General features: G+C 37.2%; 1 protein-coding gene and 1 pseudogene across 3 annotated transcripts in view; one reads left to right on the top strand and one right to left on the bottom strand.

Annotated features, from left to right (window-relative positions):
* LOC134226032 (transcription factor sox-2-like) overlaps positions 1-24,506 on the bottom strand; it is a 258,455-nt gene that overhangs the window by 222,399 nt on the left and 11,550 nt on the right. The window lies entirely within an intron of this gene.
* LOC134223162 (elongator complex protein 6-like) lies at positions 4,046-8,569 on the top strand (annotated as a pseudogene).

Raw genomic sequence — 24,506 nt, 5'->3', positions numbered from 1 at the left:
AGAACCGATTTATTTATATAATGCGCATTTCCAATCACTAACTCACCGTGTATTCTCGAACATAAACATGGTGTGGAGTTTATTCTGATTATTTGCAAGCGGGAGCCACTTGGAACACCTTATCGCACTGTTTGTTCACTGAATGTGATCGACGACACATTACCCGATTGCTTTGATTGCTGATGATGTGACTCTAAGTTGTGGTTCACATTAGGCCTACTTCGATGGTTTCAAAGCAATTGAATATATGATTTATGTAGTTATGTGAAAAAAATTGTCATTTGAATTGACTTTCAATGAAAAACATGAAAACTTTGTGGTTTTATTATGCCTATAAGAAACCAAAATATAAACCCGTTTACTGTATGTGGCACATACTACATACATCACTTAACAACTGTGAGACGAAGTTGAATTCAGCTTGTCAAATTGTGTTGTTCTCCAGATATGAGTTCTCCAAATATAATGTTTACACTGACTAGATACCGCAAATATGCTATGCTAGCTGATCCGTCGAACTTCGTCTCTCCAAAAAAAACTATTATTTAACGCCAACACTGTTTTTTTACTACTTTATAGACAAAATTATATCGATTCAACGCTTAGCAACGTACGTATCATCTGGTGTTATAAATATTGCATTTATTGTATATGACTACTGTTATGTAAGGGCCTCAAGTGGCATTTTATTAGAATGCAACTGACTATATCTCATTGCTAAATGTAATTATATGAACCACTCGCGCTCCTTACGAAGATTAGCTACACTAAGTCTCACTTACCAATTTATGCGAGCACCACTCGTGCTCATTCAAAAATTCATAACAATAACTCGTACTGAGCACTTTATGCGGGCACCACTCGCGCTCTTTACGAAGATTAGCAACACTAAGTTGCACTGAGCACTTTATGCGAGCACCACTCGCGCTCATTCAAAACATCAAAACAATAACTCGTACTGAGCACTTTATGCGAGCACCACTCGCGCTCTTTACGAAGATTAGCAACACTAAGTTGCACTGAGCACTTTATGCGAGCACCACTCGCGCTCATTCAAAACATCAAAACAATAACTCGTACTGAGCACTTTATGCGAGCACCACTCGCGCTCTTTACGAAGATTAGCTACACTAAGTCTCACTTATCAATTCATGCGAGCACCACTCGTGCTCATTCAAAAATTCATAACAATAACTCGTACTGAGCACTTTATGCGAGCACCACTCGCGCTCTTTACGAAGATTAGCAACACTAAGTTGCACTGAGCACTTTATGCGAGCACCACTCGCGCTCATTCAAAACATCTTAACTATAACTCGTACTGAGCACTTTATGCGAGCACCACTCGCGCTCTTTACGAAGATTAGCTACACTAAGTCTCACTTTTCAATTCATGCGAGCACCACTCGTGCTCATTCAAAAATTCATAACAATAACTCGTACTGAGCACTTTATGCGAGCACCACTCGCGCTCTTTACGAAGATTAGCAACACTAAGTTGCACTGAGCACTTTATGCGAGCACCACTCGCGCTCATTCAAAACATCATAACAATAACTCGTACTCACTCACGCTCATTCAAATATGCATAATACTAAGTCGTACTAAACACTTCTAAGCATGTCTGAGTTGAAACTACTTATTGTTAATTAACAACACATTTTATTAACACTGGTATCAAAAAAATGATACCACTACCAGAAAAATTTTCGTTTGGTAATCATGAACAGCCCCATACGTGTGCTTGGGCCTACCTTTTTTTTTAAGTGCAAGTTTGTCCATCTATTTGCTTAAGTTGGTTTCAAAATAGGGAAAAAATGTCCATGCATTGGACAATTGTATCATCTGAAACAAAAACACTAATCTTTTTTTAATTAAATCTATTAGAAAATAAATATGTTCTGCGTTGAAGAAACATTTAACAATTGAATAAAACAGTTTACATCTCATTCTTTTATCATTTTAAGATTTTTTTACGGCTCTCGAATGGACCAACGATTTCAAGTCACTTTTGGAGTGAAATCAGTAGTGATTCAGTCTCGTTGCAAACCCTCGAACATCATTCTAGTTCGAATCTGAGGTAAAATAGAACAAACTCACTGGATTCTCCAGCAGTGTTTTATTCATGTTTGAAATTTGTTTTCCCTTAAAAGAAACTAGTATGCTGCTGCTAAGAAAAGCGCCGCAACACAAAATGGATTGATCCGTGCATAAAATGACGCATTCATACACCAACATAATTGAATCTCGTGATTCATTAGTGGTTCAAATCTGCAGAAAATAACAGGTCCAGTTTTAATTCATTTTCAAAAATTTACTCACCCAATGTCCAAGTATTTGACCACATCACGTCCACTTGCACAAACAATTCGATTACTTTATGGGTGCTCCCGCTTGCTCAATACTACATTTTTTTAAAAAGGCTGAGAATCCAGCAGGATTTGGAATCCAGTGGAGTTTATTCTGATTATTTGCAAGCGGGAGCCACTTGGAACACCTTATCGCACTGTTTGTTCACTGAATGTGATCGACGACACATTCCCCGATTGCTTTGATTGCTGATGATGTGACTCTAAGTTGTGGTTCACATTAGGCCTACTTCGATGGTTTCAAAGCAATTGAATATATGATTTATATAGTAAACGGCAAGTACTGTTTCACTGCCACACACATGGGACAACCATTCTTCGACGACACACCACATCGTCCCCGACGCCAAATGACCGGATGAGCTGCTGAAATTCCTTGATTATGATGATTCCCTGATTCCCGAATCCTAATCCCGTCCATCCTTAAACATTGTAAACCTAACCTCGAGTCACCACGAGTACGTTGGCTTATTTCCCTCTCTTACTAATTTATTAATAAGATTATGTCTATTGTACCTATCACAAAGAAACGTGGCTCCGTAAAGTGTTATACACGCCTGGGCCTACCAAATAAACGAACTTGGAAAAAAATAAACATGGGTAAGAGAAAATGAAGCGGTGGGTCAAAAAGCTCGTAGCTTACATCATTCTGATGTCCATGTTGAAATTACATGAACCTGATTGGTTGGTTCTAAAAATTTTGCTGGACAAGAATTTAAATTTTCAATAGTTAATCGTAAATATTTTTTTTCTTTTTTGGAAAAGATGTTAATTTTTGATACACATTACACATAGTTAAGTTTGCCATTTAAGGTGTTTTTTATGAGATAAAGAAAAAAAGTCTCGGCTGTCGGTGGGACTTAAACCCATACTTTTCCATTAAGTACAAGGACCTACATATTACCAATTATACAACAGCTGCACTTGCGAGAATTTGTTCCATATCCAGCTAATAACGATGAAATATATATATATATATATATATATATATATATATATATATATATATGATATATATATGAAATATTGTTGCTTCACCACTGATCAATCTGTTCTGGCACTTGAATCACATGTTCGAACAATTTAATGGTTGTCGACTTGTAAACACAGATCATGTGCTGTGAAACAAATGGCGCCAAAAAAAGTCGACTCATTCTTAGAAACGACTCACCACTGAACAGAGTATTTGTAAACTTCAGTAAAATTGAATTAAACAATGATTCGACTGCTTTGAGCGTGCTTAAAGCGGCACACTAGGAGTTAACTTTCTGAAATCAGTATGGTGAAAGGCATCTAAGGTTCGATTTCTCAAAATTAAGCACTTTAATCGAAAAAATATTTGGTAGGCGTAGTAGCGGACACCATCCCTCATAACCGATACCAAATAGTTTTTCATGAAAAGTTCCTAATTTTGAGAAAACCAGCGTTAGATGTCTTTCGCCATACAAATTTCTGGCGGTTAACTCTTACTGGCTATTTTGTACATATACTATAGCGCCTGGATGTGGCTGCGGCGAGTAGAAAATCAGCCACTGCCAATAATGAATTCATTGCTGCTCCAGTTCGATATTTTATCTAGTAATCAACGCCTTATAAATCTACATAGCAACATAACATTCACACGCCTACTTGATCGTTCGTTTTTCATTCGCAGATAACGATTTTATCGTTCTACAATGGCTCAACCCGTTCTGACTGCATGTGGTTTACAAAGTGAACTCCTACCGCGCTTCACCTTGATCAAAGAGGACTCCGGAGTAGATGGAGGATTTCTAATAGCCGCTACATTGCACTATGGTCCAGGATACAGATTTACGCGGAAAGATGAATTTTACGCCAAAACTATATTTTTTAGAAAAAAAACTGTTGTTCTACAAAATTGTTCGAAATAGTAAGGCCATCATTATGGTTTTACCAAAAAATAGGGTGGCCCATCATATAAAAAAAATTAGAAAATATTTTTTTTATTTCTTGGAATATTGACATGTTATGTTCTACAAAGTTTTAGCCTAGCTTATTCCAATCAATTTTGCTAAAAAAAACTTTTTCTGTAGCTCTTAAGTTGGCTGATTTAGAGCAATTTTACCTAATTGGATTAGGGTGTACCTCAAAAAACAGTATTTTTGATCTAATTTTTTTGTTTTAGATTTCTCGAAAAAGTCGTCTTCAGGTGACTTTTAGAGCTCAAAAAAATGATGGGTAAATATGCACAATATCTTTTTGCGATCAAAAGTTATAATCGTTTTTCTGTCAAAATTACATTTTTTTCATAAGTTGATATCTCCGGTTAGGGCAGACCAAAAAAATATATTTACACGGCATTTGAAAGATAAATTAATATTCTTTATTATGTCGAAATATTGCTACATAAAAAGTCTTCTGAGCATCTTCTGAAGACTTTTGGGGCTTTTCATAACGCGTGTTTTGCTATAAGAATATCGTCTGTATCTTTTTCCGTTGTCGAGTTATATTAATTTATTTGAAAAAACATGGTTTTAGTAAAATTGGTAAAACTTGAGATAAAAAAATAACATATCCCCAATTTTTTGACATAATGAAGAATATTAATTTCTCTTTTAGATGCCGTGTAAACATATTTTTTGGTCTGCCCTAACCGGAGATATCAACTTATGAAAAAAATGTGATTTTGACACAAAAACGATTATAACTTTTGATCGGGAAAAGATATTAAGCAGATATTAAGCATCAAAAGTTGCATTTTTTTGAGCTCTAAAAATCACTTAAAGATAACTTTTTCGAGAAACCTAAAACAAAAAAAATTGATCAAAATAACTGTTTTTTGAGTTACACCCTGATCCAATTAGGTAAAATTGCTCTAAATCAGCCAACTTAAGAGCTACAGAAAAAGTTTTTTAGCAAAATTGATTGGAATGAGCTGCGCTACAACTTTGTAGAACATAACATGTCAATATTCTGAGAAAAAAAAAATTTCTATTTTTTTTATATGATGGGCCACCCTATTTTTTGGTAGAACCATAATGATGGCCTTACTATTCCGAACAATTTTGTAGAACAACAGTTTTTTCTAAAAAATATGGTTTTGGCGTAAAATTCAGCTTTCCGCGTAAATCTGTATCCTGGACCATAGTGCATTGGGCCATCGACTCAAGGCATCCAGAGACAATCACGTACTTCTGATAGCTACGCATCACACAAAAGATATTTTAGTTACCAGATAAACATTGTCGCTGTCGTCGCTGTCCGGAACATCTTTTGTTGGCGAGGATACACGGAAGAAATAAACTACCCAATAGTGAGTTTAATTCACCCAACCCCGAACATCCGTACGGGAAGCCAAAATTGAGTAAGTAGGGTCGAAGTAGTTTGCCTTTACTCCCATGTTAAAAAAGTACCCAACGGAAAATTTATTGACCCAAATTTAAGTTTAATTCACTCAATTTCGACCTCAGCATGAGCATGAGCATGAGCATGGGATGACCGTACAATTCGTAGTTGCTACTCCGTTATTGACAAGAACTAGCGGAATTGCACAGGGAACCAACAGATGGCACTTGGGATTAGCACTCCATCCTCAATGTGCACGTTCCGAAAGCTCAACTATTAATGGGTCAATAACGGCGCTGGCCACGTCCTTACGATCATCGAGGGAAGGGAAGGAATGTTAGTGTAACAACCGTTGATTTAGAAACCGACGAATCGTCTGCATCTCTACGGTTGTTACGGGAAGGAGTATTGTAAGTAAGGAGAGGAAGTGTCATTACTTAGATAAGGATTCACCTTGGTAAGTGATGTAATCCAAGTAACTAGCATGTTAATGTTGACGCGTGAACAAAGTATAGATCAGTTATGACGTGTTTTGTTGTGTCATTGTTCACCCAACGTACGGGTAGACAATCAATCGCTCCGGTAGAGCTATTGTTAATTTATCTTTTAACTGTCCGCGATAATAATCTAGCGTGATTGTTTTATATTCATCTAAAGCGAGAAAAAATAATCAATATCTTAGCAATAGACTTGTTTATTTGTACTTTGGGTTTACCATACGATGATTATGAATTACATATATATGTTTTCAACGTGATTTAAAACAATCATTCGTTCGCGGCGAAATTTACATGGTGGGACGTTCTGAATCAGAACATATAGCGGTACGGAGATTTAACGTATGAAGAATTGAAGCAATTGTCATTGGAAATGGATTGGTTCTATATCAAATTGGAGGAGATTTACGATATTGAAGAGTTTTTGAAGAGAGAGAAATGAATTCTAGTATCAATTGGTAAAGTTCTAGAACGAAATTAATTTAAAGAAAAAAACAATCTCTCCAACCTTCACAGATTAGCTAAACACTATCACTCGTATCACTGATTACACCTTCAATCTATGTATTAGCAAATTTCAAGAGATCAAACTGAACATTTAAGAAAGAAATACATTACTTAAGTTTTCCAGCTCCTGCATTAATGAAGTTGAAATAGCTCTCTCGATTCTTTGTTCCATATTCTGTTTAGTCTAGATTGGCTTGAATAAGAAGAGAACGCCTAAAACATCCTAAATCCGGTAATAAATTCTTGAAAATATTCACTTGAAAACTACTGTGTTAGCCATGATATACAAATGCAAAAATCACAACTAATAAAACCTATTCGTTATTAGTGCAAAATGTTTATTGCAGTTCAAGGAAGTAAATATTTAAAACTTGTCAAAAATCATATGAAATATTAAAATGTATCGAACATGTAAAATAAGAATAGGTATATATAAATTGATCTAATAAAATTTAAGCGATCAAAACTCAAGTTCAACGGATTGGTATCTTTTTAAAACTATTTTCTAACTAGTTTCAATCCTATAGAAACTGGGTTTTACTTGAAATGTGCTGTATGAGATATCCTAGGATTACCGTGACCATGATTTATTTTGAATTATGTACAAATGGTTTAAAAGGGTGAATTGGTTAGATCTCACCAGCTACGCAGGGTTTCCAGTTTTCATGCGAAGGATCTTGACAAAAACCTTGACATGAACCTTCGTCAGCATGCATTTCTCCTTTCAGCCTCATTTTCCAGAGTAACCCAAACTACACTATTTTCACAACACATACCGAATTCAAGGATTTGTTTGAACAATTCAACAAAAAAAAACTATCGGAAATTGTTATAGAAAATTTGACGGGAGCAGCAGCAGAACATAATTTTGCGACCTATCTCAAACGCGGCACTCTTCGATCCTTTCTTCACTCAATTTCGACCTCAGGTAATAAAACTCAAAATTGGCTTCCCGTATTGAACTGGCGTCGGTGGATTGTTTGGCTCTTTTGTTTTTGACAACAAAAGAAAGAGTGGATGAAAGAGAAGAGAAAAAATAACTCAAAAGTAAGTTTAAAAATACTCAATTTTGGGTACTTTTTTTCTTCCGTGTAGGGGATCTAAATGTCAATGAAGGAAAAATACATACGATTTGACAGTTAGGTACCACACATGTTTCGGACAGCAGAACAAAAAGAACCGAAGCGACAATCTTTATCTGGTAACTAAAATATCTTTTCATCACACCTACCATCATTACAGCTCGGCATGTATGAAAATAGGTTTTAATCTGGGCCCGGCACGTGAATCCGGACAACTCGAAATCCTAGACGTCGGTGCCGAGTTGTACCGCAACTACCCTGACGCCACCCCTTCTCTAGATGACATCAGTAAACGCATCGACACTTTCCTGGAACCGCACCTAAATGCGTCGATTCTGATTGATGATCTGTCTTACTTCCTGAACTTCGACCACTCGGAAGCACAGTTGATCGACTTTGTGGAGCAGTTTGCTGTCCCGACTGACGAACAACGTCATCACTCGCTGGCAGTGTTGTAAAATGTCATTTGCATTCGTTTGTATAATTTTCCCAGAACTTTTTTCTGAAGGTAACCATCATTCCTGAGGTATGGCGAACTTATAGCGCTTAAATGTGTCTTCATCTTTGTCAAACAGGACATTGCTGTAATAACACGTGACATTTTGGAGAGTTTTCAGCAGCGGTTGGCATCCGGGCAGTTTCGCGAAGTGGACGGGCGACTGATTGTGCGTCGTTACCCTACGGAGAAGGATGCCGGAGCACAAGGTTTGATGAAAGTGAAGGTGTGGATAAATCGGTGTTGTACAAGGTTAATGAAAGAAATGTCAAGGTATTTGTGCCGGGAAAGATAGGTATTAAGAATTTGTGAGCCCTGGATAAACGTTTTGTACACTAATATAGGATTTAAAGTCAATTTTGAACGAATTTTCCTGAAGTCTTAAGACATATAAAAAGTCAATCAGGTCAATTGTTAACCTTTCCTTATTCAAGGGATTTAAGGCTTACACTTCATCTTCGATGAGTTAACATTTCTAATGGTAAAACTTGTGTGTGCGCTAACTGCCCACCTGATACCAGGTTGGCTATAGCGTCGATACACGTATTGCAGAGCTCCACAATCGTCGATCTTGGACGATGTTCCTCCAGTTTTCCGGAACGTTTAAGGTCCCCTGGTCCGATTTCACCGCATGTACCCAACGTGCTCGTGGGCTTCCCCGAAAACGCTAACCTCTATCCGGTTTTCTGTAGAATATTGTTTTTATTTTTTCTTCCGACATTCGCACGAAGTGACCAGCCCACTGAAGTTTGCCACGAAAATTTTCTTCTGCTATAGTAGTTTTTAGATATCATTCACTCGATACTTTGTGTTTTATTTGCTCTGCATGACTCGTAATACCACCTTTGTCCTTAACCAACACAGAATCTCCACCACGATCTCTCTTGTAGTCCCGGTACTCTATCAATAAAAGTCAATACAATTAGCAACAGTGGGTAATTTCAAATACACTAACTTTATCTTTATTCGTATGTTTGGGCAATTGAATCAAAAGAATAAGTTATCTGTGGTATAAGATGGCTAAAGTCGATCTAAATCGCGTGACCATCATCTAGGTTGCCGCGGACTAACAGCCAAAGTACCGGTACTCAAAGTGTCAAACTTATGTGGTTGACAAAACAAAACATTCTCCACAACATGGCACACAATTAACAGTCATATTTAACATATTGAAGTCAGTATTGTGAAAACATGTTAAACCTTCCTAGTGCATTTTAGCCCAAGGATGATAACCACGGTGTGTGTGAAAATCTGACTTGCATTACAAGTTCATAATCATAAGTCATTAATCAAGAAAAATCGTAAATAATCTAAACTTCAATAGAATTTACAAATTGCTAGAGAGTTTCCGAGTCGATAGATATTAAATCTTCAAAATCCATCGAAATATAAACGCACGTTAATATCAACATCTTACATGACTTCATGACGGTCCCCAATTAAAGATTTCGACTTCGTACTAAAAATGTGTGTAATTTTTCAGAATCCCAGATTACTGAGATGTTGTTTGGTACTAAATATTGATGGCTTTGTACATTTACTACAGTGTGCATATAAATGTACCTATTCGAATTGTATACGGCATCCCAAGTCTTCAAACGCCTAGCACATCCATTCGAGAGCGCCAATCGACTTTGGAGCCATAAAAATTGATTGATTGATGCATCTCCAAACAAAATCCTACCAAATTGAGACAACAGCCCAACAACTATGGCGATTGAATGGACGTCCACGCTTCGCTCTCAATCAAACTGAGAAGAGGGCTTTTACTTGGTGGGCACTCGTGCAATTGTCAGTGATTATTTATTTTTCTTTCATCAGCCTCATCAGCATGAGCTTTCAATGGACGAGTCGGATATCATTTCACCCCGTTCGCAGATGCGAACAAAGCAGATAGCGTTTAGTTTCGTGTCGAAGTTGTAAGATTGATAAAAAAAGCCCTACAAACTAGCCTTATATGCAAATTTCTCTGTGAAGCATTCCGACTCGTACAAATCATCCCCGACACAAAGCACAAACGATTCCTAACAGAGACATCATTCTTGATCCACCATTGAAGGCACTTCTCAATTGATAAGAATAACAAAATGGACCGGAGATCTTGAGTGGCATGCTCTCTCACTTGGATGCTGCTTGTGCTCACTTGAGTGCCTCGGAGGAAACTATCTGAAGTGGCAGCTCTTGGCTCCGACATGCAATTGTTGATGTTTTTATTAAATCTATCTCCTGTGGGGCCGCCCCAGTTTTGATGTGGATGGGAAAGCAAAGAAAGGGGTCACACCGTTGCGAATAAGAAGTATGCGGGTTGTCAACTTAACTCTCGTTTTTTCTCTATTGATAGGTCGTACAGGCTAAACTTTTTTAACGCATATGTCGTAAAGGAGAAATAATAGATTGATAGATTGGTCAACATTCATTAATTAAATTTCTGTTACAGCAACATTTTATATTGGTCCCTTGATTTCACCACGGAACAAAAAGTCTGAGGTAATGAATACATAAAAATTTAATTATTCCTTCTGTTTTTGGAGTGATGAATGAAACCACATTTCAATAGCAAATGTCAGAAAGGTCTATCCTGGAAGAATATATTTGCAGTAAAACGGGGTGGCATTTTGTCGCATGACCTTTTCTATCGCTCACCAAACCGAAGGAAACGCAATTAGCAGTGTCGCCCAATTTTCTCGTTTCAGAAGTTGGTGCTGCTGTTCCGCTGTCCAAGAGGGAGATCGTTATAATTAATTTAAAATTCAAATCATTAGCTGTAGCACTCCTCCTCTGAGAGCGTGAAGTGTGCTCGTCGGAGAAGCGCAATCCCCGTGACGAATGCCGCTCTTTAAATGATGTGTTTGTAATGGACGTAGAGTTCCGTTCGAATAAAAAAATATGGTGGAACTAATTTCAGGACAGCATTTAAAGTGTCGTGGCACGCGACACTCGAGAACAGGTTGAGGCGAATGAGAATAATCGGTGCTCAACGAATTAGTATAACACTGAGTGTGTCATGTGGAATCAAAGGCTTATGGCGTATAATATTTGGATTTGGTAAATTGTATTTCTGATATCTGCAAAACGTTTATATGTCCATCAATTGTTTTGGCGATGATCTACTCTACCCTTTGCATCTCCAACCTGTTTTGCACTTCCAAATTTCGATGATATTTTTGCTCTTGCTCTTTTAATTTTGAACCGATTTGTTTGAAATTTTCAGACTTCAACCAGAAATTATCATAGTTTTAGAAAGTCGATCGATTCAATGGTTTCTTTCAATGGGTCGAATTGATTCAATGGTTTCTGGTTTATGTGGAATGTCGTCTAGAATTGAATCATTTGTTTGAGAAACTGCATTTATCCATTTTTCATAATTTCGAGAAAACAACAAAAAACTGCTTTTGAACAAATTGGCACCGAATCTTTCGATTTCTTCGACACAGATCAATAGATTTTGGCAAAACTCAACATCCTGGGGCACTTCCAGTGCAAAAACTGTAAGCAGTACTCCATAATTGCTCTTCAAAGTGCGTGGACATATGTAGTTTCTCAAACAAACGAAAAAAAGTTCATACATTCCTGAACAAAATTTTTTTTTCGCCTTTTTTGCCAGAATTTTGAGAAACTGCATATGTAACATTTTTGGTCAAAATAAGATTTTTATATATTCTGAATCCTTGTGCAAAAACGAAAAAAATCTACTTTTGGAGTGAAAATATAGCCTTGTACACTGAAAATGTACACTTTTCTGGTATTCAGTGTTCCAGCATCACGACAGCTATTCGTTTCGTCGTATGCACACTTCGACTTTTCAAAATCACATCGACAGTTGGTGTGTTTTGGGCACTGGAAATCAGTTCCGGGGCACTAGCTGGGAACCAGGACTTGGATAAATTAAGATGAGAACAGATGCTTCAGCACCCAACATTCTCACAAAGAAAGCAGCTGCAAGAACCAATACCGTCGTGCGGGGCTTCTTTTGAAAAATCGGGGGCTACTTTGGACATTTTGAAACAAGAATTATAACGTAAACTACTCTCAAATTGCCATTGTCACCATTCGGGTGTCTTGTTAATAGTTGGATGGCAACTTTCTGTTTCGAATTTGGTATTATTTACTTTTAGTTTCTTTAGAAAATCAAAAATCCAAAGTAGCCCCCGGAATCAAAAGAAGCCCCGCTCGACGGTAATTAACGAGTCGATATTGAAGGGACCGTCGACTCATGGAAATATCGAGTTGTGGAATAGAAAATCCTTGAATAGCTGTTTGAAGAGACCTTTATTGTAGCCCAGAAAATATATTCTATTATGGCATTGCTTCCTTGAGGCGATATCGAGTCATAGAACATCGGCTTTTGGAGGTTTGACTGTATCGATTATCGTACTCTGATTAGAAAATGGTTGTCGTGACCCATTTTGATGAACCTGAGTGGCCTCCGGTGGTCCTCCAGAAGATCCGGAACATCCATGAAAATGGTTAATTCAGACTCTCTTAAGGTCACTCCTGACAGAATCCAAGTTTCAAAGTGCTCGCGTTTTCGAGGGCACACCACTCGATACGGAAGCAACGCACAACTGTCATTTTTATTTTTTCACGCATGCTGCGACGCAGCAAAGCTGAATCAACAAAAATGACAGTTGTCCGCCGCCTCCATATCGAGTGGTGTGCCTCCGAAAACGCGAGCACTTTGAAATTGGATTCTGTCAGGAGTGACCTTAAGGCTTCTTTTTAAGGATGTATCATATCTTTCAGAGGACCTTCGGTGGCCATTTAACCCTCTACAACCCAAATTTTTGTTTGCACTCAAAATCACTATCTTGCTTTCTAAAATCGATCTAAACACGGTTTGGGCATTATAAAAATTTAATTCGTGATTTTATCAATTTTACACTTTTTTAGAATTTTGTTTTTCAAATTTTTTATCCAATCAAATAATTTCTTGAATCTATTAATCTTTTTTGATTTTTCAACATATTTAGAGTTTGAAAATTCCTTCTCAATGCTGTCTTATAGCAATTTATAAATTTTTAGAGTTATTTTTTTATTTTCCGTGCAACGAGTTGGATAAATATTTTAGAGTGTAACATTCACCACTAAAACCTTCTATTGAATAAGGCTAGTTGTAGAAAAATACTAAACTACTAATATTTCACTCTTCAAAGGTATACGAGCGAAAACACGGAGGAACAAAATATTACGTAAAATATCCGTAAACACAAATCTAGTCGAATTCACGTCGCTTTGCGTACGATCAATGGATGCTGGATTTCAAGTGGATGATGTATATACGGATTTCAAGGCCGCCTTCGATCGCGGTGATCATAGGATTATTCTGCGTAAACTGCAGACACTCGGTGTATCTGTTGGACTCATCAATTGGTTTGAATCGTACTTGACGGGAAGATCAATGAAAGTAAGGCTAGGTGCAGCGCATTCCAAGACTATCGCAATCACGTCAGGTGTTCCACAAGGGAGTAATTTGGGTCCTCTCTTATTTTCCCTGTTCATCAACGATGCTGCTCTTGTAGTGCCTAGAGGAAAACGAATCTTCTACGCTGATGATATGAACATTTATTCCGTCATCAAAAACATTGGAGATTGTCTGGAGCTACAGAATCTGTTGACCTTATTTGAAGAATGGAGCAAGCGAAACCTTCTCGAGCTTTGTGTAGCCAAATGTAGCACACTATGGTGAACCAGGAAAAGACAGTCGATTCTCTTCAATTATTCTTTGGTCGGACATACTTTGGGACGGATCAACAAAGTTAAAGTTCTCAGAGTTTTGTTGGATTCTGAACTATCGTTCCGCCCTCATTACGAAGATGTGATAGCTGATGGGTTTCGTGACCCACTGTGTTTAAATTCCCTCTATTGTGCTCTTGTACGCTCTATACTGGAGTCAGCAGTGCTTGTCTGGTGCCTTTACAACAGAATTTAGATTGACCATTTTGAAGCAATTCAACGGAAATTTGTCCGCAATGCTCTTCCCTGGAGAGACGTTACGAACCTCCCACCGTACGAACGCCGATGCACACTTTTGGGATCGAAACACTAGAGAAGAGAAGGTCAAACATGCAAGCCGTTTACATGGCAAAAATCCTTACGAATGAGATTGATGCCCCTGCTTTGCTCAACGAATTGAATGTATATGTGCCAGAGCGATCACTAAGACGTCGTCAGTTCTTTCAATTGAGTGCAAGGAACAGCCGCTATGGACAATTTGAGCCGATAAGATTCATGATGTCGACTTTTAATCTATTCTTCGACCACTACGACTTCGATGTCAATGCAGCTGATTTCGGACGCCGATTAAGCAACCAAATCCGTGAATGATAATTGTAAATAATGTGTTAGTTTTAAGCGATTGGAGTACTTTGAATGTATTTTATTTATTAACTAGACAAATTTTTGTTATTTTAATGTGTTCTAATTGTAATACTGTATGTTAAAAAAAAATTTGCAGGGTTTTTATGCCAATTTACTCAATTTTCAATATTTTTTTATAAATGTGTAGAACTTTGAAAATTGATTTAAACCACATTTAAACATTTATTTAAGTTTATATTATTGATCAAAATAAAAAACTTTTCGAAATCTGATCAATTGAAAATTACAAGAAACAATCAAAATGCCCCGTCTAAAGGCGGTCTTGGGCATTAGAGAGTTAAACAAGGATTTTATTACTAGCAAATATCAAAAACTTTTCCAATTCTGAACAATTGAAAATAACAAAAAAAAAAATAGTCAAAGTACCCTGTCAAAAGGCATATGCGAAAAGAGGATTATCGATTTTTCGTGCTAAAACCCTTTTTAATGAATATAAGTGAGGGAAAATCTAGGAATTAGAATAACAAGAATCTCTGGAAGACAAGAATATACAAGAGTAGTATATACAAGATATACAAGACAAGAATATACAAGTACAAGACACTGAAGACGGCCTTACTGTTGAGGTCGAAATACGTATCTGTCAGGATACAATTAAGTGGTGGAATTCAATGGGATTGTTTAAACTCGTCTTATGACAGGTGAAAACATTCCACTAAAAAGCTCAAAATAATTTTCTTATCAAGAATATTAGGATATTATTATAAAATGTAAAATTTAATTGTTTCCATGAATATGGTTGGCGCATGTGCTTAAATGTAAAATCTAATCAATTCACAGTACTTTTTGATCGAAATTGATTTAAATGACACTAAAAGTAGCCTCACACATCGGGAATCTTGTCCATTGATTTTGTTCCCATGTGCTTCTAAAAGGGCGCGACTCATGCAATTTCGTCGCCAAAAGTAAAACAAATCCCGGCTAATTTATAGGCTGGTTTACAGCTCGGACCCTCGGAAATTTCCGCCGGATTGTATTTTGAATCGGGCCGAAATTCTAACTTCCTACAACGGAATCCCATAAAAACTTGCAGACAAGCTCCTAATCTGTAAACAAGCCCTAAAGTACGTGAGGACCGAAATCCGAACAAACTTTTCCTCGGTTTGAAACTGCCTCAAACTCGATTTGTTCAACTGATTTATATTTTTTTTCTTGTCGTCGATGTTCTACAGTAGATGATTTCAAAAGACTTAGAATAATTCCTAATGTTTCAAAAAGAATCAATCGATTGAAAAATATGTAGTTGAGCAGATTTGATAAAAAAAAGAATTATTTACTTCGCAAGAAAAAAAAATTTTGTGGGCTTCGTGGCCGTGCGGTTAGCGACGTCAATCGTCTAGACGCATGTGCTATGAAGTGTGGGTTCGATTCCCGCCCCGGTAAGGAGGAAACTTTTCGTGATCGAAAAATTCTCCACTGGTCCACTGGGTGTTATATGTCCGTTGTCTCATGCTAGGTGTTTACTTAAGTGTTCAGTCTGTACGACCTCTGTTCTGGTCTGGTGGTTAATTAGAATGTTTGTCCCTGCGCCTTATTTTCTTGACGTTGAGGCCTGACTTGATTTGCATAGGATGTACTTGCCTACCAAGTTACCGGTTGCGTTTAATTCATTGGTAAAATTGGTCAAATTTTTAAAGGCTTCGAAATAAACAGAAAAAAAGTCATTGAAATGAAACTGTATGAAGAAATCTCCCGTTGTCACCTTTTGTCATTAACTGTGAAAAACCTCAAAAAAGTCAATCCATGCAAAATACATAACGGCATAAATAGCTTTCTTTGAAAATCAGCACAAATAACGGGTTTCGTCCACTATCTTGGTTTTAGATTCCTGCCCAAATTTTTTTTTCATTTTGGAAGAATCAATGAAAAAACGGGCAAATTGAGGATTTTTTAGAATACGACGGGACAACACAATAAGGTCTAAAAAACGGGACTGTCCCGTGCCTACTTAGAGCACGACCACAAAATTTTGTAAAAATCCCGTTTTCCTATGCTGAATTTCATGAATGATGATCTCCGGTGGCCATTCAGGTACATGAGTATGGGGCACGACAATTTTTACTTGCTCAGATACAATAACAAAAAGTTTTGAGAACAAATTTCACTGCTTTAGGATGAATACCTTGAAATGACCACCTCCGGTGGCCTATTTGAAAGGAGCCACAACAATATTTTGTAGCTCAGAAAACGTTGATAATTTTTTTAAATAGGGGGAATGACGGCTTTGGCAGGTTTTTTCTATTATTGGCAGGGAGGTTTTTTATGACTGATTATGCTCAAATCGAATCAAATCAATTGCATATCAAAGAATATTGTGGCCAAATTTCATAAAATTCGGTCGACAAAAACCCCCTGCCAATAATAGAACAAAACCTGCCAAAGCCGTCTGTTCCCCTACTTTTAAGATGAGTGCCATTATTTGAATTCTTTTATAGTTATTCCGTATCTTTCGTAGCACCTCCATTGGCCACAAATATACATGATGTTCGTTCACAACAATTGTTTCTTGCTCAAAGCACACCAAAAAGTTTTTAAAAATGCATCCTTTAGGACAGTGGTCCCCAGCATGTTGTCTATGAAGGGCCGCATAGAAATTTTGAGCTGTTGAAGCGGGCCGCAGTATATTTGCAACATTTGTTTTTCAGTTCATGATGCATTTTACAGAACATTGTATATTTGAAAAAAATATTTTATTTCTGTGAATCTTTTTCAAAGAAAATATGTACTTGTAACGACATAACGTGTTATCACCATAGCTGACTTTAAGATCTATTAGTAGGGGAATTGACACAAGAAATTGTTTTTTCGCCATTACATCTTTTCAGCTTAACTGATAGAAAATATTTTAAACTGTTTTTCCAACTGCTCATATGGCCGATTCTGTAATTTCGATCTCATGAGATTTATTGTTAACTTTAACTTGTCGTAGTAAATAACGAAAGGGATCTGAGAAAAACCCTATCGGTATTTTGAGCAGATCCGCTCTAGATTTTAAAAAGCATTCACTCCGGATTCTGGGCAAAATTCGTTCGAGATTCTAAACAGAATCCGTTAGGAGTTTTTACCAAAATCCGTTTTGAATTCTCGAGATTCGGAGCAGAATTATTTCGGAATTCGTTTGAAATTCTGAGAGTTCAGGATTCTATTTGAGATTCTGAACATAATCCGTTTGGGACAAGCTTTAGGACAAGTGTCAAGAATTGGGTTGTTTAGGGGTAAAGATGTTCTTACACATTCTGAATCTGCATAGAAAACTGAGCCTAACTCCAATTTTTCAGATTTTTGGAGCCCTGGAACTATTTTTAATTTTCATTTCATATATGAGACTAAGAATTTGTTTTCATGCTGCTTGGGCCAAACGTCATTCTATGGATGGAGGATGGATCACGACATTTATTTCTTGCTCAGAGCACAGCATTTTTTTTTAGAAAACGCTCTCTTTTAGTACAAGTTTTATGAATTTCCGAGCAGTACACTTCAGATGAAAATGGTTGCAGCTACTTGAATGTGACTAAATATGGTCATACCCAACCCGAAAGGGTCATTTAACCGAAATGGAAATTTGGCCGAATGGGACATTTGGCCGAATCGGACAATTGGCTGAATAGGACATTTGGCCGAATACGACATTTGATCGAATAAGACAATTGGCAGAATAGATCATTTGAAAAGTGAGACGTCTCACTACTCACTTCGCGCTTCTATCTTTTCACAGTGAGAAATGAAAAATGAGGAGTGAGAAGTGAGACGTCTACCTTCTCACTCCTCATTTCTCACTTCTCGCTGTGAAAAGTTAAAAGCGCGAAGTGAGTAGTGAGACGTCTCACTTCTCACTCCTCATTTCTCACTTTTTACAGTGTTCCTCTCAATTATCACTTCTCACTGTAGGAAGCGAGTAGTGAGACGTCTCACTACTCACTTCGCGCTCCTCACTTTTTACGGTGAGAAGTGAGAAATGAGGAGAGAGAAGTGAGACGTTTCCTTACTCACTTCGCGCTTCGTGATCTCACCTTTCACAGTGAGAAGTGAGACGACTTACATCTCACCCTCATTTCTCACTTCTTGCTGTAAAAGTAAGAAGCCCGAAGTTAGTAGTCTATCTACCCACTTCGCACTACTCACTTTTTACAGTGAGAAATGAGAAATGAGTGGTGAGAAGTGAAACGTCTCACTTTCCACACCGTATTTCTCACTTTTCAAATGACCTACAACTTGGTTCTGTATTAACGCAAAACTCACTCGCATCTGAAACACTGCCGATGAACGAAGGGAGGGACACACATATGAATCATTTGTTTGAGAAATTGCATACATCCATTTTACACAAACTCGAGAAAACAACAAAAACAGTTTTTGAACAAATTGGCACCGGTTCTTTCGATTTATTTGATACAGATAAATAGTTTTTGGCAAAACCCAACACTCTGGGGAACTTCCAGTGTTAACACTGCAGAGGGCACTCGATAATTGCTCTTCAAAGTGCTTGCACATATGTAGTTTCTCAAACAAACGAAAAAAAAATCATAAATTCCTGAACAAAACATTTTTTTCGTATTTTTTTGTCAGAATACATATTTTTAGACGAGGATTCAGATGTAAAAATCTCACTTTCTCCGAAATTGATACATATGCAGTCTCTCAAACAAACAGTTCATATATATTCAAGCCATATCCAATATTTTATGTTTATTATGAAATTTTCAGTAAATAACGACGCATATCATCTAAGGAAGGAAGCAATAATTGTTAGTGCGACTCTCGTTGCCATTAGATACCGAGAACACGATTGTTTAGTTTAAATGGATATAATATCTGGATTCACTTTGGTAAGTGATGCGATTTGTAAGAGAGAGGAATATATTGATTTATTCTCCGAATCACACAAAGTATAACACAATATCTCAGATCGAGCGACCGTTCTTCATGCCAAACGAAGCGCTATCAATCATGCATTGTACACAAACCAAATATAGCGAAAGATCTGTGTCTTATTCGAAGCAGTGACAATCCGCACTCATTGATTCACTTTCAGTCTCGCAATAATTATTTTACTTCTCAATCGCACATAACAGAAATAAACACATAGATCTCGCAAAAGTTAATTAAGCATTGAACGATTAACGATCAATTGCTCAATCTCAATCAGTTCCCTAGTAGCACAATTCACGTTGATTTGGTTGATATAACTCATATATGACCAGATTTAGTCTTATATGAGTATAATAGACTAATTTACAACATGTGTGTTGCTCGGGTTGGATACGACGTCTGTCCGAAAAAGAGATTTGACAGGGCAAATCATTCGGTCGAAAATGTGGTTTGGTAGAAAATGGCTTCAAAAATATTGTTTCGTTTAACCAAAGTCGTTTAACCAAACATGTCACTAGTCCGAACAGCTAAATTGGTCGAAAGAGTCATATGACCGAAAATGACCTTTTTATGACAACGGGCTTTCTGTCGTAGATTTCAGACCCCGTCCCAATATCCTACTCTCCGTATTTATGATGTAGAATAATTGCTAGATCTAGAAAAGGACTCCATACCGTTTTATTTTATGTATCTACCTTCCACTTGACTGCTGCAATTGAAAAAAAAAACAAGGTTCGTTTCCTACATCCAACTAGTCTAGTGATTTGTTCTGCCAAATGACCTTTCCGAGTGTAGGACCCGTTCGGTCAATAGCATTTGCAGATGAAAAGATTTTCAACCAATGACCTGTAGGTAAACTTAACCAGAGATTGCAACATTTTATTGCAAACTTGCATTAGTTTCGCGTACAGTTTGCCATAATTTGCGACATATGCACAGATTGCATTATATAAACGGCAAGCCCTTGCATTGGGTCTTCGGTCACGAGAAAATAAGAACTGGTTATGTGTTTGTGTTTACATTGAATCTAATTTTACACTCCCATCGAGGAATGAAATGCTGTATACTTCGACAACCTCAGCTACCTTACAAAAAAAATCGGCTAAAGACGGGTGTTGAACCTGGACCCTCCACACTTAGCGCAACTCGACTAACCATCTGGACTATATCCCAGATGAGGAAAAATGCGATAAAAGGCTATCATAATTCACATTTCATGCTATGTGGATGTGCGGATCATCATTTAATCTCAAGGAGATGAGTAACAGGGATAGCCATGAGTGATACAAATAGAATTAGAACCAAGCAAAATTGTGTCCTTTTCCGTCATCATGCTAAATGGAATCGGGAAGATTTCCGTTGAAATTCCATTAAAATATTTTTTTTAAACGGGATGGAGCCGTTCGGCAGAAATCCATTTCATCGGAAGTTAAGACGAATACGTCAGTTTCATTTCAGTTTCAGTTCAGTTTCAGTTCAGTTTCAGTTCAGTTTCAGTTCAGTTTCAGTTCAGTTTCAGTTCAGTTTCAGTTCAGTTTCAGTTCAGTTGCAGTTCAGTTTCAGTTCAGTTTCAGTTCAGTTTCAGTTCAGTTTCAGTTCAGTTTCAGTTCAGTTTCAGTTCAGTTTCAGTTCAGTTTCAGTTCAGTTTCAGTTCAGTTTCAGTTCAGTTTCAGTTCAGTTTCAGTTCAGTTCCAGTTCAGTTCCAGTTCAGTTTCAGTTCAGTTCAGTTTCAGTTCAGTTTCAGTTCAGTTTCAGTTCAGTTTCAGTTCAGTTTCAGTTCAGTTTCAGTTCAGTTTCAGTTCAGTTTCAGTTTCAGTTTAGTTTCAGTTCAGTTTCAGTTCAGTTTCAGTTCAGTTTCAGTTCAGTTTCAGTTCAGTTTCAGTTCAGTTTCAGTTCAGTTTCAGTTCAGTTTCAGTTTCAGTTTCAGTTCAGTTTTAGTTCAGTTCAGTTTCAGTTCAGTTTCAGTTCAGTTTCAGTACAGTTTCAGTTCAGTGCAGTTTCAGTTCAGCTTTAGTTCAGTTCAGTTTCAGTTCAGTTTTAGTTCAGTTTCAGTTCAGTTTCAGTTCAGTTTCAGTTCAGTTTTAGTTCAGTTTCAGTTCAGTTTCAGTACAGATTCAGTTCAGTTTCAGTTCGTTTTCATTTCAGTTTCAGTTCAGTTTCAGTTCAGTTTCAGTTCAGTTTCAGTTCAGTTTCAGTTCAGTTTCAGTTCAGTTTCAGTTCAGTTTCAGTTCAGTTTCAGTTCAGTTTCAGTTCGGTTTCAGTTCAGTTTCAGTTCAGTTTCAGTTCAGTTTCAGTTCAGTTTCAGTTCAGTTTCAGTTCAGTTTCAGTTCAGTTTCAGTTCAGTTTCAGTTCAGTTTCAGTTCAGTTTCAGTTCAGTTTCAGTTCAGTTTCAGTTCAGTTTCAGTTCAGTTTCAGTTCAGTTTCAGTTCAGTTTCAGTTCAGTTTCAGTTCAGTTTCAGTTCAGTTTCAGTTCAGTTTCAGTTCAGTTTCAGTTCAGTTTCAGTTCAGTTTCAGTTCAGTTTCAGTTCAGTTTCAGTTCAGTTTCAGTTCAGTTTCAGTTCAGTTTCAGTTCAGTTTCAGTTCAGTTTCAGTTCAGTTTAAGTTCAGTTTCAGTTCAGTTTCAGTTCAGTTTCTTCCAAAACGCTATCCTCCTCAGTTTGCATATGCCACCGGGCATACATGGTGAATTGGTGAGTAGTGTCCATGCTCGGTTCATAGCCACGTCGAACTATCTGGTATCGTTGTACTTCATGTGGTCGAGAAGTAAATCAGTTGTTCTGCTTTGTGCGGCCGAATCATGGTTAGTTAAAATCATTGTGTGAAAAAAATGGCACGATTGAGTTGATAAGCCTTTCGATTCGACCAAAGAACAACTCCCTGCATTGATGGAAATATGTCACATTGCTGGAGCAGAAATTGAGCCCACAATTCTAAACATATGATACTATATTACGAAGCTCAATGAGCTTATTTACGAACAAATCAACACCTAACAGCACACTCGTAGTAGCTATTCTGGCAAGATGTTCTGATAGAAGTGAAACAAAATTATTTTAACATTAAAAGCAGTATGCAATATTCTAACTAAACTTCCAAGTTCAAATAGTAAGCAGCACTTCCAAAATAATTTGATCGTACATTTATGTCGCCAAGTACACACAAATAATTGAAACCAAATCTGCATCCTTCAGAACTTGACTCTTTTATGTTATGCCATACTTATAACCAACTTTTCCTCCCATTAGGAAAAAAAAGAACTGCCTGAAACTCACTGCGCACTTGGCACACAAAATGTAGCAACAACCACTCCAAAGTTTGCCCTGTGCACGAGATTTGTTCTCATTATGCGGAGCGTTTTCCTTTTTTTCCCTAAAATGAGCATTGAATGAGCCCTTGGTTTGGTGGTTTCGAGCAGAGGCAGCTGGCCATCAGGACGCGTGTGCACTACCACCAGCCAGCAATGATATTCAAATAATTATGAGCTAGGTACCCACCCGCCACCGTCGACCTCAAAAATAAAATGCACGAAGGCTCGTTGATTTTGTGCGCTTGATAACGGGCTTTTCTTTCCCATTATAACTGTTTGTTCCACCTACACACGCCCGACCTGGCGGGCTGCGCTGGCTGAAGTACTAGTTTGCGTGATTGTCGTACGTTTTTCTTTCTGGAGTGGTTATTTTTCCATTCTCTGGCAGACCGCTCCTACAATGTGCCCAGAAGTTGTTTGGGGACACGCGGACTATTTGAGTGGAATTGAATTGATGGCGCGCAATGAGCTGGAGCAATTAGTGAGCAGAAGTAACGATGACGGCTCGAAGCAAAACAAGTGAATAATGCTTGGAATTTATGACCAAGGGTCTGGTATTGATTTTCTCGTATTGTTCGACTGCTGTATACTGCAATCTTCAGAATTTGTTTGAATTCTGGATTATAGCAATAGAATTAGGCTTTTAAACTTGAGCTTTATTGGTCGCCTGTCGATTGCACAGGCATTTTTATAAACTTGCAAACATAACATCGCAACAAAGATCAAGAATATTGCATTTAGATTTCAGTAGCTAATAATGATAAAAACTGTAATGATTGTTATGAGTGTGGTTATAGCGTTTTGATTAAGGGTATACGATAACACACTTTTTCTTAACGAAGCGAACGAAACGAAATTTAAAATGTCTTTGTTGATTCGAAACGAAGCGAAACGAAATGTAGATCTGTAATTTTACGAAATGAAATTTTAATTTTTGTTCCGCCGATTTTTTATTGAATTGGTTTTACATTATGTACGCAATTCTGATTTCATTTTTTCGAAGTCAAATAACTGCTTTGAGATCAATAGTAACAGAAGAAGCCGTATACGATTCAAAGGCTTTTTACAAAATGATCTAAAATGCGATCATGGGCAGTGCATGGAATATCAGATTCTCATGTTGTAAACTGTACACAAGATTTGAAATTGAATAAAATAACTCATAATTTTGATGTTTCGAGTTATCTATGAAGGTTTGAATCAACAATATTTTAATCATTTGAATGCATTCTAATTATGTAGAGATGATCAATATTTGCCATATTTTAATAACGATCATAATTTGTCAAATATATAATGTAACTATGGTGTACAATAAATTTCGGTATCCGGTAACTGTTCCCCAGGTCCGGACAGTGAGATTTTTAATGTAACCAAATAGCCATTCTTCACAAATGTTTTGTTAAACTCACTTCAATTCAATTGTTCCTCCTTGCTGAGGTATCGGAATGATACAGAAATCAGCAGGAAAAAACAATTGAAGATGACATTGAAAAAGGCTGGAATTTGGAGTAGGATGTAAGAAATTTGAAAGGAGACCTCAATAAGCTCTACTAACAGAATTTAATATCTACAACTAAAAGGAATTGAAAAACATAACTATTCTAAACGATATCTCTACTCATGTAACAGGAACTTAGTAATATTTGTACATGATGCAATAGTGCCCGGTACTTGGGGACACTTTTCTGAACC

Source organism: Armigeres subalbatus, chromosome 3 (assembly GCF_024139115.2).
Source record: "Armigeres subalbatus isolate Guangzhou_Male chromosome 3, GZ_Asu_2, whole genome shotgun sequence".
NCBI lineage: Eukaryota > Metazoa > Arthropoda > Insecta > Diptera > Culicidae > Armigeres > Armigeres subalbatus.
This window is presented reverse-complemented; position numbering and strand designations above follow the sequence as displayed.